Source organism: Sipha flava, unplaced genomic scaffold, assembly GCF_003268045.1.
Source record: "Sipha flava isolate LNK unplaced genomic scaffold, YSA_version1 247_pilon_pilon, whole genome shotgun sequence".
In the NCBI taxonomy this organism is placed as follows: domain Eukaryota; kingdom Metazoa; phylum Arthropoda; class Insecta; order Hemiptera; family Aphididae; genus Sipha; species Sipha flava.
The window spans coordinates 191,654-209,965 of NW_020272895.1; the positions used below are offsets into that span (position 1 = coordinate 191,654).

The 18,312-nt window shown below is 31.7% G+C and overlaps 1 long non-coding RNA gene across 1 annotated transcript; it reads left to right on the forward strand.

Moving 5' to 3' along the window:
* Positions 1-17,364, forward strand: LOC112684244. Its single transcript, XR_003148675.1, has 4 exons — positions 1-268; positions 15,896-16,103; positions 17,040-17,132; positions 17,227-17,364. It is a non-coding gene; the product is annotated as an uncharacterized LOC112684244 (long non-coding RNA).
* Positions 17,365-18,312: the final 948 nt, after the last annotated feature.

An 18,312-nucleotide genomic window follows, 5' to 3' on the forward strand; every position in this document is an offset into this window, starting at 1 on the left:
TCGGTTAGGCTACGAGTATAAATTCGAAATTTGTTGATGACGCACAACTACCTTACAATCAGCCGTACAACAGATATATGATACATTATATACAAGTACATTTTACACTATGCATTTTATGCTCAATATTTTTCATATCTAAAAATCCCTACAGCACGATATAAGTGCTGAAAGTTTCCTTGCCCGCTGTCATGGTATTACTGTGCTCCGTACATAACTTCGGAGTTCAAATTTAATTTTATATGGTTTTCTACTGCAGAGTTCTAAGGTATTTATTTATTTGTTTATTATTATGTAACTCTTCCATTTAACGCACATATGTACGTATTGCGTACCTATTTGAATTTTTCATAGCCATGACTTGTGTATTCGAATTGACATACATTTAAACGTAATTTACATATGCTGTTCTAATATACTTTATGTTGTTAAAGTGCATAATAATGTATTGAATACGTTTACATTGCTTACTGTGTTTTTTTAACTTCAGTATCATTGCATTATTACCCATTTACGTCAACAAAATTTTGGATCATATCTCGGTTATGTTATAAAAACTCAGTTTTCTTCTCCTATTCCAACTGTCTACGACCACTTACTGTATTTTTTACGCCTAATTATTATTATTATTATTATTATTATTCTATTTTTATATTAATTTTTTTTTTTTTCGTCATAAAAACAATGCTTTTCACAATACGAGTATTATATATTATTTCCCTATTTACGATACTTGCTAGATCGTATATCAACAAATATATTATAATATCTTAAACCCGAATACTTCGGTTACACAAAATAAAACTAAAAAATGTCATTTTCACATATGAAATGATTTACGTTATCTTTAGTCGCATGTTGTTTTCGACTTTATCTAATCGCGACTACTATATTATTAATTGTAAATATACATTTCAATATAATATTTATAATGAAAAAAATGTTTATTATTAACGTGGCGGTATACCATATTTTTTTAGTTAGCTGTCTGGCTGTTAATTTAAATTACATCGTTTAAAAAAATATCAACGGATATTTCGTTCTCACGATATGTAAAACCGTTTTTCAGTCATCGCTTCTATTATTATGATGTGTCGATTTTACTTTAAAATTAAAAATAAACGTTATTTACTATCGAAACTAATAAGCATATTTAGCATTTAACGTATGCGTAAGAGTATAATTAATAAGATCTTATTAAAGATAAGATAATTAAGATCGACTGTGCTACAGTATAAAAATAATTATAAACATTTTTCGAGAGTTAATGGAATTCAAAGCGACGTTTCATCTCTCTTGGGAAATAGTATAAAATCGATACTGAAGGGTTCAGTGTATTGTAGTAGATGAATTCGGCGATTTAATGTTCGCGAGATTTAAACAGCAGCCTAAACGTTTTTTCGGCCAGACTTAAGTAAGCTTTCAGTCGACATTATTTCAATTCTCGTTCTCACGAATGTGTCCGAATCTTTTACATGTATTACATGTATTCCGCCGACGGTTTGATCTGCATTATGTTTGAAAAACAGTAAAATACTGCTAAATCGAATCGTTTGAGCCGATAGTAAATGTTATTGTATGTAATTAATGAAAGTTCAAAATAGTTTATATTATGCATTTCGTACGTAAATGTATAGTATTTGATTTTAATTTAATGATTCTTGAGAATTCCTTTTCGTGTTCATTAATTTTCGTTGCTTTTACTATTCTAGTTAAGATTCCATCTCTTTTTAACCATCAAACATATAATATAGTACCTATATAAGTTTAATTGAGAGTTTTGAAACTTTTTAAGATCAGTACGTAAACTTATACACCAATATTTATTTTTATGTAATACAAAATCATTTTAATGGATTCTGATACCAGCAGATTTGAACGATTTGTTTGTTCGCGGATCCAAATATACAGCATTAACATTATTCATGACGTTAATAGATTTCAATGGTATTTTTGATTTACATACATAAAATAAACCATCATCGTAAACCGTGTATCTGCAATGCTTACTCGTGGATCCAAGGATACTTTTCCAAGTGAGCGTGGCTAGAAATTTATCACTTGACGAGGGGGATCCTGAAATCAAGTAGATTAAAGTAGATTAAATTTTAAAAAAAAATAAAAAAAAAGTCCAAATCAAAATAAACGATTAAATCCTATACGTATACCAGTGTACATAACTAACTTGGTGGGGGGGGAGGGTAGTCTGTGCCCTTTCTTGTCCCCTTAAGTATAGTGCCCCTGCCTTATCTGCTTATACAACGCGAAACGTCTAACTCGAGGGAATTGGTCGTGATGAATATAGAATGACGCATCGGGGGCTTCTTCGGTTAACTTTTCCAAAACTTTTCTTGGCGAATATTTTATCCCATACTACTAAACCATACATGTACATGCTAATGTTGGAATAATATGTTATGCAACAAAAGTAAAAGGGATAACGTTTAAGATGTTGATAATAATACATTATAATCACTGTTGGTTCGTGTTTTTTGTGCGGCCCTGTGTTCATCAATCAAAACTACTTAATACCTTTCACGAAATTCGTGTACACCGCGTGTTGTTTCAAATCGGAATCCGATTTTCTTTCGAAAACGGGACTCCGTCGGAACTCGTTTAATATTCATTTTTGCGGCGGTGGTCGGTAACAAGTTTAACGACCAACAACAACTTTTCGGTCGACCGTCTGGAGCAAACGGACATTATCCATGTGAGACCGCTATGTAATGCGTACATTGTACACCTATACATATATTTACATGTAGGTATACGTGGTTGCCCCAGAAAAACCGGCTCCGCGGAAATCCGGAACTGATTGTATCTGTTGTGAATATTTTAGAATTATTTAAATAGCGTATAGTGGAAATAATGTCGCGTTTGGAAAAAAAAAAAAGAAAAGAAAAGAAAAAATAAACACGGACGGACCGTAAACGTTACGCCCAAGGACCACAAAAACAGTATATGTTATATTTACGCGAAAAAGTCAACGAATGGCCGACGTTTTGTGTTGACATTTACAGGCACATATATATTTATATATATATATCATGACCGTTATACGAACAGATGGTTGGCGAATTCGATCTGAACTTGTAGTAAAGTTTGTTCGACGGAAACATTCCGATATCGCGGTAATAAAGCCTTTGATGTCACGCGCACGTCTGATCAACACCATGTATTTGAGGTCAATACGCTGTGCGTTTTCGACTTATTCCGGTCTCGATATTATCATATTCGAATTTCAGTGCTTTGAAATATTGTTGTACAGCAACCCTCTCTGTACGCGCGCCGCAGTGCATAAAATTATTCGAAATTCGCGCTACGCACTATTCTGCGTTTTTATACAATTTACACGACTTTGTCCCTCCTAAACCATAAAATATGTACTAATTAAATAACGGTCATGCTTACAACATCTGGTTGCTATTTCTAACAGGCTTAAAAATATTGAAAATAAATGAAATTAAGTGTTCAAAAACGAATTTTTCGAAGTCTAAACTAACTGAGCTTGGAAAATCGTTTTTAAATACTGGCGGTGGAGCGAGAATATATTAACTTTATTCAAATCGATTTCATAGAATTACTATTCAACTTTTGGGATTGTTTTTATTTCCTGTTAATCCTTTTTTCGGGTATATTAACGAGTTAATGCGCATCAAAACTGTCCTAGAAGTTGAACCCAAATCGTAATGAGGTTAAGCACCAACCAAAGTCGACGATTAAGCTTGTTTTATTCTGCTCGAAGTGTATACAATGTAATGGTACGCAGATTATAATAATATACTATAATAATAACGAAATCCATTGCATTAGCTCATTATAAAAATTTGGTTTTAAAAATATTCAAATTAACTGCACGCTCTTTCTTTTGCCACTATATATATTCCTGCTCAGTGCTCGGATGTGAATTAATATTTGTCTATTCACGAAGATATACGTATATGTGTGTATATAAATTCGATGACGACGTGTTAAATTCGCCGTCGTTTAACGTCTTTCCGTGTCGTACCGGAACCGATACACCGATCATCAAAGCCTATACGAATGGCGGTAACCGCAGTTTGTTTCCGTTTTACGTGCACCGACGTGTGAGGAAATCGACAACCGTGGTATCCGGTACACGTATAGAAATTATAATGCGCGAAGATGCAAATTTCAAATATCAAATAAAAACATCCTGAATATTTAAATTGTTGTAATATCAATAATTGACATTCAATAGGAGCTTTTTCAACAGTTTCGATTATAATGCGAATTTCCCGTGTTCTCCGGCAATAACTCTCAATGTTAAAAGTGTTGTCCGTATGGAAATCGGGTATAATGATTTTAGAAATAAACTCAAATAATCATCAACCGGATGATGGCGTAAATGTATACGTTTATGTCGGGAGTCTAATACGTCCCGCGTCAGCGACGTACACTTGGGACTCTCGAGGAAACTGAACGGCCGATTAATAGAACAATAAATTAAAAATATTATTCGAATTCGTTTACCGAAGGTAATCTACGACCACAGTGGTACATAAAAATATAATTATATAATCTTGTGACGAATTTTTATACGGAGTACAGAAACGTTTTAGTACGAATATGTTATTAGGTAAGCGGGTGGGTGTAATTTTTTCCGCGCCGCACTACCATCTGAGAAACTAGTGTACGTCACTGCATGCATAATAATATTGTATTCTACGATGTTAATATTTTATCATTTCGTTTTGTTCAATAACATTATGTAATTTATTTTTGTTTTCTCCGGCAAACCGATACGTTTTCATAATGCAGTTCAGGTGCTCAACGTTGTTTCGGCCGGTTGAACCGCGTTTCCACGCCGATCCCGAAGGAACCGGTAAAACGGAATTCGTGACCGACCGTGTTTCGGAGATTCGAATTCAAACTTAACGCTGATAACAAATCGATATTCGTAAAGTAATAAGAAAAACTAGTATGTAACTCGCGATATCGGCGTTAGTGAAAAACCAATCGAAAACAAAAACTGTTGTCGATCTGATCATTTTGTTCGAAACCAATCGTACACGGATCCAAACGGACCCAGTACGTTCGCACAATATCGGCACTTGTTCGTCGCTGTTGTTACGTACGCGCAGCACTCACCGTACTGCATATTTTTGTTTAAATTTTTTTTTCTCTACGTTCTGGTCGTCGTCGTCGTCGTCGTCGCCCGCAGCAAGTCCCCGGTGGTCGTGCAAACCGTATTCGCCGTGTCCCGTGCACGTTATACGCGTTGTAAATGAAATTATTAAATTATAACATTACGTTTACGCGGCAGGCATTATCACGCGCTTAGCAGCCGCGTGTTGCAGCGGGGAACGGAATATTTGGAACCAAAACTGGCACGTCGGTACGAAATTATATAACACGCGGTGTACGACGTACACGTGTGTGCAGGGTACGCACACGCGCACGCATATACGTATATAAATTATATAATAAATCGTATGCGTACAAAAGGGATCTAAAGATATGCAATGGGTGGCACCCCGTTGCGGCGGAGGGCTAGTGCACGTACACACACGTATACGCGCGCGCTTAACCGACAGGGGTTGCCAAACGAGCGCACACACGCATTATCGAAGCCGACTATTATATCGACCGTGCGCACCGGAGGATTATCGGTCTGCCCCGTCGCCGTTCTCTCTCTTTGTCTACCCCATGTTTTAGGAATTTTTAATGCTCGCACCGAATAGCGCTTGCACTCGCCGCTACGGGTACAGCCGTCCGTCGTCGGCTGACCCTTGCAGCGGTTACCCAGTGGTTCTCAAAATGTCCTGCGTGCACCGCGGCTCCAAGGACATCCGTACACGTGACGTGACGCACTGTTGTGACGCGATATGACACTCGTGAGAACGCATACTCGCAGCGGCGGCTACGACGACGAGACTCCATCTTAACGCCACACAATGTATGTATACGAGTTCGTTTCGAGTTTTCTACGTTGCTTCTTTTTTTTATCCACGCACGTAACACGTAATCTCCTGCTAGGGAACCTTTGAACCGGTTTAGTGGGAGACTTTTATTTTTTTTACATAGTTATCGAACACTGTAAACACTGTGTATACATGAACCGTTACGAACAACGCCGCGTGTACGTTATACCTGTACACATTTACGTGTGCGTTCACGTTTATGCGCGTATGTGAACGATAGGATTACGAACGGTCGGTCAAGATGTACCCGTATAACGTATACACACGTGAAACGCGCGTAAAAAATTACGCTCTTTTATGTACGTTTTAAAGACAGCCGGTTGGTACACGGTAAGAAAACGTCTTTTGATTTCACCCCGCAACGGTCTTGCAGCGCAGGCATAATGTTGAATATTTAATCAAATTCAAAACGTTGTTGCATTTCGTTCGCTCGTGCAATGTTCGCGACGAACACGATAACGTCGAGCCCGGATATTGGTGCCCAATGCATGTATACGTTTTTATGACGAACATCTTCGTAGTCGATACGTTACGTTTCATATTAACATCGTTTTAGTGAGTATATACAGCAAAGTATCCCGTGAAGGTGTCCATTAATAATTTTCTACGGGCGGTAGGACCACTCAAAATAATTAGCAAATCCCCACGGTATACCTTGTACGTATGTGTAAATGAGAACACGAATTGGTAGGCTGGTGGTTTACACTTTTGAATATCACTGGAATCAAAATTATTATCACTCATTGATACATGTTATGTGTTTGGTTCGCGAGCTGTAGTTCTCTCTTTATTAGACTATTTCATTTTTTCACAATTTTTCGCGTATCTTTATTATCTATATTATACATGTATACCTATTGTGTATCGTTTTTTATTCACACGCTGAAAAGAGTTTAGTGTTGTGCAAAGAAAAAAAGAATTCATAACTTATGACAATGCATGATATTCTTGCTAAACAAGTGCTTGCACAAATACTTTACTACCAGTAAATTCGTGTAAAACCGCTCTGTGTTGTGCTATTTTTCGGTTGTTTAATGTATCGTAGATTTACAAAATAAAACTGTGGAAATAAAAATCACTAGTAAGTCGTCATAGAACTAAGTAAAACCATATGATATTATATGCATTTTGTAAAGTATAGTATTGAGTAAACGCGAAACAATAAACAAATTGTAAACTAATCACATTGTACCTAGTCTTAATTGTTGGTTTTGCAAATACACCAATATAAGATACAAGATCATATCTATATAGATATTTAAAAGAAATACATCATAAATCATAAAATCATATTTATTTTATCCGTAAAATATTTAATGTTTATTAAAATATCATTATATTAGGGTTATAATACTTCTGGTATAATAGTTGTACTGCATTTTTAAAGTAGGTACGTCCATATAAATATAATTATTATTAGTGTTTTTTTTTTACATAAACAAACAAGTGACCACAGAGTTGGTTTGATTCACTTTAGTTGTTACCGAGAATTTGTAAACGATGAAAAAATACTCTTTTTTTTATACTCGTACACATAATATATTATACATATACACATATTACTTTTTTTAATCATAAAACCAGCAAAAACCGTAGGTAACCTACATACAAGTTCAGTTGCATGTTAACAACTATTATACGTTATAATACATGTATACGGTTTATACGTTAATAAATTGATAGTGCATTATATTATTCCACCGTGCACACCATACTCAGGTACATTTGTCATTAATTATCATTTTTTTATTTTTCGTTTATTTTCATGTGAACTAAAATTATTGTTAAAAAACGATTATTATTTATCAATTTAAATTACAATAAGTGTTTATAGGAGAGAAAAAAAATATTCTGTTTAGGTACATGTTTGGATTCCATCAATAAACCCCCTAGAGAATATTTCGAACGAAAATAATCGACTTATATTCATAAATATATCAATATCACTTTTTTGTTATCTTGACGCACAGTACTTTAAAATATTTCAACAGAATCATAGCGAGTTATGGATCCAGATCAAATATCTAGTAGAGGGGAATGAGAGCAATTAAACCATTACGAATATAGGTACGTATATATCACATAAAAAATATTTATTTTAAGGAATCGTAACATTGACATAATACGCGAATATATAATTAAATATTTATTTTTGTGTTGTAAATAATATAATTTTTAGCAAATTTAACATTTATTACATGTTATTATTTTATGCAATCGATATTTAACATCATTATTTTCGGAACTATTTGTATGCATCATTTTATCTTAACTTTGCGTTATAAGTAAAATATCAAGAAAAACATGTCCTTATAAGAAGAAATTGTACCTTAGGATGAGTCTACCAATACTCTAATACTATTCCTCACCTATCCATTTTTTTTCTTCTTGCATATGGCGACCTATCCATTGATCAAAGGTTATTATACAAATAAAATATATAATTTGCTATGTGAAACGCAAAGATTCAAACAATATTCTCTACTGCAATTGTTATTTATTTACCTTTTTTAATTTTACTCCGAAGTAAACCCTTTATTTTTCATTAAATTAATTTTACAACGAACTATATTTAATGCTTCCTCTCAGGTATCTAAATGTAATGTGCGTATAAAAAAGAAAAGACCATATAGTTCTTGCCATTGATTTATTATTACATATATGTTCAATTTGTGTTAAAAAAAAAAAAAAAAAAACCTTAGACCAACAGCGAAATAGAGGTTTTTGCACTACCTATTATTTATTATTAAACCCTCTCCACTCCCGAAATGAGCAGAAATCATAAATCCAATTTAATGCATGAACCTAACCATTAACCATCTACTCGAAATGGCAATTATGACGTATTGTAAATGAAATGTATTCTAGTTCGATGTGTCTTTCGGGAAAATAATGTAACGGCATAAATAATAATATAAATTTAAGTTGTAAAAATTATACTATATTTAAGTTTATAAATTCCAATATACAATTTAGATTCTGTGTGAAATATTTATTTTGTCATAATTGATGTGTTTTTTTTTAAGATACTTAAAGTTTTGTGTTATTGCAAATAGTTAACTCATTTATATTTAATGCTGTATAATAATAGATTAGTTTTTTGATACTGGGGATAAGCATTTTATATTAATTGTTGAATCAATAATGTTACATTTCTGAACATTTCATTTAAAGTATTGAGTAATATGAATTGAGAACTAAATGATACATCCTATGATATGTAATGCACTCATGTTCCTCTAAACATTAAATGGATATAAAACTATAAATAATGAAATATCGGTTCATAAATAAAAAATTGTTGGGGCTTAATATATAAAATAGAAGAACAGTAGTGGTTGCTAACGTAAATAAAAATATTATTTAATATTCTAGAATATACCAAAGTAACAAATTATATTTAAAAATAAAATAAAATTGTTATGTGATTGATTAGTACTATTAAAATCATAAAATGGTGTATTGAATATATAAATACTTCATTAAAAATTATTAAATAATATTCTAATCATATCAATATAAATAAAATATAAAAAGTAAAATTACTTGTCTGGAATATTATTAAATATTATTGTTTACAATTTTCACTAGAATGCAATTTTATAAGTATAGTTTGGTATTTTGAACTACATAAAAAATTAAACCCAAATATTGATTGTAAAAATTAATGGTTTGGGTTACAAAACCACTTTGTTTTCATTATCAATATGTAACTTTATACTGCGATACATATTGTTTTATTTCAATACTTATTAATATGTAATAAAGTTAAGTTTTCATAATTTTGGTACTATAATGTATTGTAAAAACAAAAGAAAACAATTTGTTTTTAAATTATTATAGTTTTATATTAGAGCAAAAATATTTCTTTCAGTATAAATTATTTTTATCGTTTTACTTTTGTTTTTAAAAATGTGGTTTTAAGTAACATTAAAATAAAATAAAATAAATATCATCATCAAAACTTGGTAAACTTAAGAGTTAAAAAATATCTGTTATTGTCAGTAGTTATACTTTAACGCAATCTTAAAGATAATGAAATACGTAGTATAGCGAAATAGAATCACTTGAGTCATATTTTTCTGATATTCTTTAAAAAGTTACTATCTGAATTCTGAATTTTCACTGAATGGAGACATTTTTCATTTTAAGTATTTAAATCTAATTTGCCGCACAGTCTTCCATTTCACGACCGTACTTATATTACATTTAGGTGTAATATATACCACCCAAAATAACAATTCGTATGAAATAACATTTAATAACCCTATGATTAGACGGTAGGTGTTCTTTTTTAATTTGAATTCCAACAACAACAAAAAAGACTATAAATTATAATTTTCTGATGGGAAACTACACGTATAATATCTAAATACTATACACAGCTATTTACAGGTACTATATATATGTTTCATTTAAACGATTTTTATACAGCGATATTTAAATACACACAAGCATATATATATATATTCGATAAGTTACGAATTGCAGGTACGAATAAACAGTTTTATTATTACTATTATCATTTTTATATACATTTTTTTTTTTGTTACACTACCTCAGAGATCGAGTATAGCAGGTGTCTGTGATGCCGATAACGTATCCACTTCCTTAGGGGGATCACAATGGGTTCATGTGTTCGTTTTGTGTCTGGTTAACAATTTCTAAAACTGCTAGGAGGGGTGACTTATTTTTTCATTTTATCCCAACGATGTTTCAAAAGGTATTTATTATATTTCATTACAGGTATGTATTTTACAAACCGCGTTAAATTGTTATGGTATAGGTGATTAATATTATACACATAATATGTATTATGATTTAGAGTTAACAATAGTCACTATGCATCGGAAAACACGTCAAATTCGACTATAAAAAAATATTATAACCACATTTATAAAATTAAATAAATTTAAATGAACTACAATTTTTTTTTTAAGATTTTGTTTCCGTTATAAATATAAGTTCAAATATTTTCAGTTAAAATAACAAATTTTCAGTAAAATTCACCAAATAATACCTTGTGTTTAGATATAACTTAGAAAATAATTTATTATCATTGCTGTTAAATTTTCATTATAAAAATGTTTAAAAAAAATAAATATTCGTTTAATAAGTATCGAATAAAACCTCGGATCTATTCACTTTTCGCTGAAGTTTCACGAATTTCAGTATTATATTATGTTCGAATACCTTTTTATGCGGGTCCATAGATGCTTATACTTTTATTAATAATGTTTTTAGGATGAAAAACACAATACTTTGTATAAATATTTAATAGAATATGTTAAGGCGCATATTAGACTGGTTCATAAAATGTTATGTTTTCAATTCCCGTTGTGCATTTTCAATACACGTTTTACCGTTTATCATCAAAACATACATAATATACAAGCTTTATAGTTGCAAATAATTCATATGCACTTTGAAAGGAATGGAATCAAAAACAATTACTCTATGGAACAATATTTCACCGGCATATTAGCTTAACTTTTCAGAGGATTTTGCTGCGACGAATCGCTCTTTCACAGTGTTAGGGGAAAAGTAATTTTTTTTTTTTTTTAGATAATGCACCGTGCGTACATAAATCATTTTATCGATCCCGAAGTACGAGAACATCAAAAAAATGCGTACAATGTATCTTAAATATTTTTTTTATTTATATAGTAATAGCGGCAGCTATAATGGTAGTAAAAATGCGTCGAACCGGCAAAGCTGAAGCTGGTTGAATGAGGCTCGTCGCGACGATCACGAATTCGTTCGCGTCAAGAACGCGAATACGGAATCGTAAAATTAACTTTTCTGAAAAGAGAAAAGTTTGTGCGGCGCACACGACATAACAGTGGAACAGATGTCAATAAGAATACGCGCATTACCTGAAACGAACGTACCCAGGCCCGTATTTAGGGGGGCACGGGTAGGCACATGCTCGGGGGCGTCAAGTCTCAGGGGCGGCAAAATATTTTAGCAAAATTAATTTTAAAAATGATGTACCTAATGAAAAAAAAAAATAAAATAGTATATTTTATTATGTTATAATTTGTTTGATTTGTTAATTGACAAAAAAGATTTTCATTTATAAGGTATATTTTAATATTAAAGAAGCTCGATTATGGACGAAATAATAAGTGTTATATTATTATTATTTATTTTTGGAGGGAGGGCATAAATAATATGCCCGGGGGCGCCAAATTTTTAAACACGGGCCTGAACGTACCGCAAAATTTTGATCGTGAAAAATGTATATTATACGTCGGTTCATGCGGAACGCGTCGGAACGCGGATCATGATCACGACCAATTTCTTTTGTTTGTTTTACGATTCGAAACGTTCCGTCGCAAATGATGTTCCGCGCGCTAGAAACGGCCCCGTACGGGAAGAGCGCTTCGTAGTGCACCGAAGAAATCGATAACCGGTCATGGGGCCCAAAAGCGTACGCGTACGGCGTGTATTTTTTTTTTTCGTCGTCGTCCCCGTCCCGTCGTAGCCGAATGAAATTTGCGAAGGACCCGCGCGGCGTACGCGATTCTTTCCGTTTTTCGAACGGACCCGGCGGAACGGAAGCGCAGCGTTTTCGTGGACGGCGGAGTCTCGGTGGTACGAAAAACCCATTAAGCCGGGCTTACACGGCGCGAATCTGATGCGCGAGGCAAGATTCGTGAGACATCTGTGATTCGCCTACGCGATATGTATGTATGCGCGAAGTAATGTGATTCGGGGCGAGCCACAGCTTATGCGAGGCAACGATGGCGGGGCAATACGCTACGTGTGAGGCAAGACGCTCAAAGAAGTAGTTCACTCGACGCGAAACAGATGTGCGAATCTTTTTTGACGCGCGTCCAAATACAGACTAAGTTTCCGCTCGCCTCGAGGCATCCTCGTTTGACTCGCTCGTTACTCGAGGCGAGTTCATACAGGGCTAAACATGTCGAATCTCGACTCGCACATCAGATTCGCGTCGTGCAAACCCGGCTTGAAGAGTCGCACGGCGTTCCGCGTCCGTAATTCATGCACCTCGATCGGTATTTTCAGGTGGGCCCGGCGTGCATGAAACGGGTTTCCATTCGGTCGAAAACCAGTTTTCATTTTCCAGAAAAAAGTTTGTTCCTCTCTCACTCTCTCTCTCTCGCGCGCACACACCATTCTCTGTTTCCCTCGCCGCTCTTTCGTGAACGAAACACAAGTTTTTCGCCCGAAAACCATCCGATGACGACAGCAGTGGCGGTCGATGATAGACCAGCGTTTCTCGACCTTTTTAAACCCAAAATAGGTAAAAATCGGTCCCCTCGCAACCCCCCTATCCTTATAATGAGTAATAAAAACTTAAGCATGTTTTATCACTTCCAACATTTTTTTTATATCATAAACATTAACGGATCGAAAAAACGAGTTTTTAACTGCTAGATGAGTAAAATGAAGTTTATAGTGTACTTATGCTACAAAATAACGTTTTCATTTTTATTATTATGGTTACGTATTAACATTTTATTTTTAATATACACAAAAGGTTGTTTTTCTACATGACCGTTTAATTATTTCTGACGAATACGATCTTTCATCTAGTGGTTCGCGACCTCCAGGTTGAAAAACGCTGATATAGCCGATATCGTGGTGTGCCAGTGACGGTTATAGCAACCGGAAGAAAAAACCTTGTTACATGAGTAATAAATGCTAAAATACTGCGTGACACATCGACAGCGGATTCATTTTAAAACGTCATATAGGGCGCTAATACTTTCAAAACGCCTGAGCATCTAACCTCAACATTTTAAACGCAAAGTAAAATAAAAAAAAAAATCACTAGCTCAAACATTGATCGAAAATATCTATATAATGATGATTAAAATGAATACTAAATACACTTATTTTTACAATGTTCATCTGCAATCAATAAATTATTGAGTTGTTACAATTTCGAACTGTAACGTCAGCAATCGACATATATCCGTTACACAGATTGAAGTTTTTAGAGATTTTTCAGATTTTAGTTTTACTAATGTTTGAAAACACAAAATGTATTTTAATGAAAACGTATGTTACTTAATTTAAAATTAATACAGAATATATTAATTACGAATTTTAAAAAAATGTAACAGATCTACCGAGACCACCCACTGAAGGAATTACAAACATTTGTGGTATTTACTATTTATAAGAAGTTTAAACAAAACCCGAGGCATTTTCACTATTTTAGGATTACTGTCGCGTTTCTCCGTAAATGTCTGTGAAACCAAATATAAAGAAATGCGACACTTGTGCGAGCGTTTTGTTATGTTTTTCGTTAAAACATATTATTTAAACTTGCACTGACAATTTTCAATAAATGTGTCTTTACTCTTGAATGAATTTTGTCAGAATAAATAAATATATGAAGCGGAAGTGTCGAATTTCGTAGTTAATTTAGTAAAAGATCCATAGAGTAAAATAAAAAAATCTTATTACGCATTCTTCGTTTGGTTTGTGTATGAGTACCAATTCAGTTTTCGTTTACCCTGTAAGACCCTGTATATAATCAAAAATCATACATCGGTTCTTAAAATTTAGTTTAGATTTTTGACACTGACAAGTTTTGCCATTTTTAATTTTGTAATTTTAAACTTAAAATTAAGTATGATTCGTACCATAAAAAAAATAAATAAATAAATAAAAACATTTTAGAATATTTATTTATTTTTACCGTCAAATGTTTTACTTACTGTAAAACTATTTTAGTACCTATAATAGCTACATCAATATTTTTTTGGTTTTGATAAGATATTCAATTTCGTTTTTTTAGAATTGAAATTTAATGCAATTTTTTATTTTTGTTGTGAGTTTTAAACTTTTAAAATATATTCATTCAAATTTTAATTTTGATTATTATTGAAAATCTTGAATTACTATTTTCCTTTTATGACTTCGACATAGTATATTATGGAATTTTTCAAACCATTATAGAATTCTAAAATTTCAAAATTTATTTAAGTCGTGTTTACAGTTGTGTTATGTAGTTCCAAACTTGTAGTTCGAGGTGTTATCATTTTTGTTCTAAAGTTAAAATTGCTCGCTCTAAGCTTTAATCGCTCTAAAACGATCTGAAAACATGTTTTTTTCGAAAACGACTTGAAAATTTTAAACGTATTTTTGCAGTGAACCAATATATTCTCAAGCTACGTTGAGAATTGTTTTAAGAATATGCCTTGCGATGATGTATGATCGCTGCTAAATTCAAGACATCTGTCTCAGCAGCCCACCCACACTATTGCAGCTTACCCAAAACATGTGTCTAGCAGTCGGTTATGATTTTCTCTTACTCGACTCATTATCCGTACCTTGTGAGTCATATGGTGTTACCATATGAATTTTTCAGTTATTTTTCTGAATATTTGACTGCGGGAATTCATTTCAGACTGTTTTCGGTTCATATTATGCCAATTCAAAGGTGCCATTAATTCTTCAATTTTGGTCGACAAAATACTATTGACTTTTTTAATATTATAAATATCCAGATTGACGATTATATTTCCAATATAGTTATAATAATGCTTTAAAACGATTTTAATATACGGTAAATTATTTAGCATATAGTAATGTAAATTATTAATTCATCATTTAAAATGAAGGTAAATATTATTTTAATTTTAGTTTCTAACGAATTTCATTTATTTACGATGCGAATACTTGAAATGCAAATAATTTATATTTCTTAATTTATGTTCCACATCTTAAAACGCAGCTTCATATAGCCAATAAAGTCTTATATTCACTTGATATTTTCAATTCTATACGTAATAATTTAAAAATTAATGTATTATTAATTCTAAAAAATTCTTAGCTAATTTCACTAGATTTTATTTTGTTCCTATACATTTAAATTGTTAATTTATTATTAAAATTTTGTATTATTATTATTCTAATATATATCTGAGTTGTTTTATTTTTTCTATATTTTTTATCATATTTTGTAAAAGGTTGACTGCCCGTTGAACACACAATAAATAAATAATTAATCACAAAAATAATCTTCAATGTACGCTGATTTTGTCAATAATCGTTTTGAATGCATGATAAGTAATTCCAGTTTTGGAATATATGAGTGCCGTGAAATGATACTGAGAATCTAAAATCATGTTTAGTAATTTTAAACGTAAAGCTGACATTTCTTCGACCAAGGAAAAGGTATATATTATTCTGATGTAATATAACTTTAAATGTACGAAATACCTGTCAGGGTTCATCTACATATAAATAATATATGCGTTATTGATGCCAATATTCTACTTAGTAGTTTCTCGGTAAACGTATACTTGAAAAAAAGTAAGAAAAATATAGTGATATTTTCCGTTTTGATAAAAAATCAAGAATTAAATATTTTTGCCAACTAAATCGAATATAATATAAAAGTATATAGTAATTTATTTTTAAATATTATTAAAACTTAAAACTTTTAAAACTGTGTATTCCATGAAAATATATAATGTATTAAAAATGTAATATAACTAATATTTTAATTACCTTATAGTTTCAGTCATTTAAACAAGAAAGTACAAAATGTTCAAAAATAAGCACTAAGTATGAATTTATTGAACATTTGTCGGTATTTTTATAAAAATGTTTTAAATTGATTTTATAAATAAACGGTGTCCTTAAAAACTGACTGGTTAGGATCTTTTTGTGCTGTGTATCATACAAAGGCCGAAGGGTCATTCACGCTGACCCGTTCTAGTAGTAATGTCGCCTTGTGTGTTGTGCTCTATTGATCCAGAACAATTCAATGACAATTTTGTTAGCTATGATCCTAGTTAAAATTTGCCAGTCGCATAATTTAAAATATAAAGTAAATCTCATAATAATTATTTGCGATTTTCATTTATAATATTTTTCATTCCATTTCGAAAATAATAAAAATTCTAGACGATATATTTTTAAATTTTTGAATAAGAAACAAAATTGATTTTTATTTCTACTACGTACTAAAATTGTGATAAATAGTACTAGTCTCACCATAGTATTTGGCAAAAATATTATATTTGTTGTAAAAATAGTACCCTCCATATGAAATATTGAATGACCAAATGAGGTTAGATTAATATTGTTAATTATATTTCCATTTAGCTACCAATATAAATGTATAATACACAATGATATTGCGGTCTTGCAGTCCACATCAATTATGAAATTGTTGATAAAAAAAGACAAGTAGTGGAGGTTTGTTTTCAGTTTTAGTTTTAAGTATATTATAGCATATAATAAATTATTAATTTACCGACACTTAATAACCCACTTTCCTTATTAATTCCAGAAGAAAAAAATTAATTATGTAGTATTTTCTTAACGGCTATCTTCGTACAGTGGATTTACTCGTAAAGATGTCATAGCATAACGGATATTGGTAAAAAAAAAAAGAAGAAAAAAAATGATTATTAACATTTTTCTGAAAACATGAACATACAATTATGAACAAATAAAATAAATTAATATTTTCAACATAAATGAGTTATTTTTAACCCTTGTTGTTCGTGTAAAATATAATGTGTTTAAAACGAAAAAAATATTTATTTTAGTGTAAAATATAAAACAGTGCCTATTATGTTCATCAACTTTAATAATGTAGCTCAATACGTCTCAGCGTAAATGCTCAGTAAAACCATTTTGATTTCAATTATAATCACGAATTACTTGTAATTCTGTTTACACGATTAACAATTTTTTGACTTGCAGATATAACGTACGAAATGTACGTATGAAGAAACGATCAGTCTGAGCTCAGCGTAAAAGCTTGAAAATATTATAGTAATATATTGCCTATTGGCGGTAATAATAATGTGGCACAGAATAAACAAGAATTACACACCTAACGTTCCTACTCAACTCACATATTACCTCTACTTCAATGCTAAGGTAACAAACAATTCAGTATGTGTATATTATACTGTATAAACAATACACATGAATGATTACGAGTACAATAATACATATATCAGTATACGTACGATGTGAATGATACGCGTTCCGTTGTCCACAGTCCAGTGTTGCATTAAAAACTATTAATGATCGCACAAAAATAAATTCTAAGACGTCTATTAGTTTAATAATTTATTTTCAAATGTTAGTCATTAATCATATTTTTATCTTGTTTTTAAACTCGAACACTAATAAAATCCGTTAAATACCCACTGATTGTTGTTTTAAACGATCTGTATACCATTTTCGTGTAGATGTACGTAAGGGTTTTCGATTATCAGTTATCATGAATAGCTTTTTTTTTTAAAAAACACAAACCACGACTGTCAATTGTTAACTAGTTATCAAGTTCTAGTAAAATATATTTTTATGACGGAATATCTCCTCCGTTATCAAATGTATAATAAAATGTATATTTTTACGT